We start from the raw sequence: 3,813 nt of genomic DNA on the forward strand, positions 1-3,813 counted from the left end.
TAATGGTGCATTGTGGTCTTAAGAGGGTGGCTGCCTCAATGTGTTGTTATAGCCATCATGTGATCATGTTGACCAATGTACACACAAACTCACACATTATGCAAGCTTACAATATAGTAAAGGTTCATAGTGTCTAATGAAAGGTTGATCTCATAATTCACTAAATGTCTACTACTATGCACTTAAGGTAAATGTATGTGAAGTATGTTATGTATTCCCTTACTAGGATGAATTTATAGGTGTACTAGTATAGGCAAGGGTTTGGGACCTTGTCTATGCATTGCACATGTGTACCTTGATAGGATAGTTCCTAGGTTTGGTAATCTATGTGTATGTGAATGTATGGACATGTTATGAATGTGACTTACATGTTATAATATGAAGTATGTGGTATGATGAAGTATGATAATACCTAGTGTCTTAATGTGTTTATTTGAAAGCATGCATTATATAGTTACATTTGTACATTTATGCATGAATGAAAATAAGTATGAACATGTGTGTCTTTAAATTGTTATGTGAAAGATTTGTTCACATATTAGTATACACACACATGTATGAAAATCTAGTCAACAGAGGAGCCTTGAAAGGTGTGCTCAACTGTATCCCAAACTAGATAGGTGATTGAATATGATATGTCCATCTGAAAGGTTTTCTCACATGATATAGGTTGATGAAAGGACTTCTCATCTGTAACCTATGAGCTAAGCATATGGGGAGTGAATCTCCTAAAGCCTATGTTTTATAAAGTAATGTAATAAAGGCTTTTAATAAATGGAACTTAACTTAGCACCGAGTGGACTTGAAGTAAGGGGTGTCCCTTCCCATTGTAGGAAGGCAGGTCACCATAATACTCATGAGGTGGATAACTACAATGCCTCAATAGGCATAAAGAGGGTTTCCATAAGTGAATAACTATAATACCCCATTTGGCATAAAGAGGGTTTTCACATGTACCTCCAAGTTCCATAACTTATCTTGCAACATAGGGTCTAGCAAGTGATCTCACTTAGTATGCTAGCATGTGTTAATGTTATACCTTGGATCTACAACACCAAATTCCATGTTTAGAGCATCCGCAACCACAACGGCTTGCCGGGGTGATATAGAACGCTCATGTCGTAATTTTTCAACAATTCCATCCACCTTCTTTGTAGGAGATTCAACTCCTTTTGACTAAACATATATTGGAGACTCTTGTGGTCGGTATACACATCAACATGGATACCATACAAGTAATGCCTCCATATTTTTAAGGCAAATACCGTGTCCGCTAATTCAAGATCATGATTTGGATAGTTTCTCTCATGCACCTTAAGTTGTCTAAAGCATAGACCACTTTCCCATGTTGCATAATCACACACCCTACACCCACTCGGGATGCATCACAATGCACAACAGAGCCCTTACATTCTGATAAGGTCAACACAGGAGCAAATATAAGCCTATCTTTAAAGATTTGGAATCTTCTCTCACATGCCTCCGACCACTCAAATTTCTTACTCTTTTGGGTCAAAGTAATCAAGGGAGATGCAATGGATGCAAAACCATCCACAAACATCCTATTTAAACCGCGAGACCCAATAAACTCCTTATGTCAGTTGGGGTCAATGGTCTAGGACAATTTTTCACCGCCTCGGTTTTCCTTGGATCAACCTAAACTTCCTAAGTAGAGATGATATGACCAAGTAATGCTACCGACCTTAACAAAAACTCACATTTGCTATACATGGCAAATTATTGATTCTCCTTAAGAACTTGCAACACCACCATCAGATGGTTCATGTAATCACCCTCATTTTTCGAATATACCAAGATGTCTTCAATGAAGACAATGACAAATGAATCTAGGTAACTTCGAAACACCCTATTCATGAGATACATAAAAACCATCGGGGCATATGTGAGACCACAAAACATTACTAAGAACTCATAGTGACCATACCGAAATACAGTCTTTGGTATATCCTCACCTCTCACCCTAAGTTTATGATACCCCTATCTCAAGTTAATCTTAGAAAAGTGTTGCCCCTTGGAGTTGATCAAATAAGTCGTGAATCCGAGGGAGAGGATACTTGTTCTTAATAGTGACTTTATTGAGTTGGCGATAATCAATGCACATTCTGAGGGACCCATCCTTCTTCTTCACAAATAAGACTGGAGCACCCCATGGAGAAATACTAAGTCTAATGAATCCTTTGTCTAGTAAATCTTGGATTTGAGCCTTCAACTCTTTCAATTAAGCCTCAGCCACCCGATAAGGAGGAATTGCAATGGGATTTGTATCCGGTAAAAACTCGATACCAAAATCAGTTTCCTATTTGGGAGGAATACCAAGAAGATCATTAGGAAAGACCTTCGGAAACTCCCTCACTACGGGGACCGAATCAAAGGGAAGAATTTCGGAGTCTAAATCTTGGACTCTTACTATATAGTATAAAAACCCTTTAGAGATAATTTTGTATGCTTTGAAACAAGAGATTATATGACCTCTAGGAATAGAATTTACCCCATTCCACTCTAAAATGGGCTCATTTGGAAAATTAAATTTCACCACCCTTATTCTAAAACATATAGAGGCAAAGAAAGCATGTAACCAATCCATACCCAAAGACATAAAAATCAAGCATATCAAGTTAAACTAGTTCAACATAAGAAACTCTATTGGGCAACATTGTAGGAAAATTTCTATATATAACTTTTTGTAACAATCGACTCACCCACCGGGGTAGACACTAAAAAAGGTTCATGTTATATATCCGGAAAAATGTCAAACTTTTTAGATATTAGAGGAGTAAAAAATGATAAGGTAGCACCTGGACCAAGTAAGGCATATACATCAATATAGAATACTTTCAACATACCGATCACCACGTCGGGAGAAGTCTCTTACTCACCCCTAGAGCGGAGAGCATAAAAGCAATTCTTCTTTGGAGCCTCATTTGAACCGCTTGCTTAAGCCTGACCACTACCCTTGTCTTGACCCCTCATATTAGGGAAATCCCTACATTTGGGCCCACTTTTACCACAACCAAAACAATTGTCCATTCCCTTAAAACAATCACCATAGTGCTTCTTGCCAAACTTTACACAAGTTGGCTTCTTGGTTGGTGAACTAGTATCCCTTCCCTTTTTAGGCTTAGAGTTATACACTCTATCAATACCTAGCCTTACGGTACTTGGAAGGAACTTGATTGGACATCCTCTTCTTGAACCTAGGCTTGTCTTGAATCTCAAGCCTACCCTTTGAAGAACCACTATCAAAAGACTTGCCCTCTTGGCATAGTTACTCCTCCTCTTAGCCATTGCCTCTTCCACTTGTTGAGCATGTATCATGACTCGAGAAATGTTCATATTGTTATGTAGCACAGCCGAATGACACTCCTTTTGCAAGTCATCCGACACTCCCATCACAAAGCGGTTCATTTCATCTCTAGGGTCGGAAACCAAATAAGGAGCAAATTTTGACAATTGAGTGAATTTCAAAGAGTATTCAAGAACACTCATACCTCCTTGACGAACGTTGATGAACTCTACCACTTTAGTTTCCCGCTTCTCCATAGGAAATAATCTACCAAGAAAAACCTTCTTGAACACCTCCCAAGTCACTTGTCCGCCCCTTAACGGTCTATTGTCCCTCTATTGGACATACCAAGTTTGGGCCACATATTTGAGTTGATAAGTGGATAAAACAGCCTTCTCATTAGTAGACAACCCCATAGAATAGAGGATCTTGTAGATTTCATCAATGAACTCTTGGGGGTCTTCCTTAACCTTGGACCCATATAAAGTAGGGGGATTCATCATAGTGAA

The sequence above is a fragment of the Solanum pennellii genome, chromosome 4 (genome assembly GCF_001406875.1).
Source record: "Solanum pennellii chromosome 4, SPENNV200".
Lineage (NCBI taxonomy): Eukaryota > Viridiplantae > Streptophyta > Magnoliopsida > Solanales > Solanaceae > Solanum > Solanum pennellii.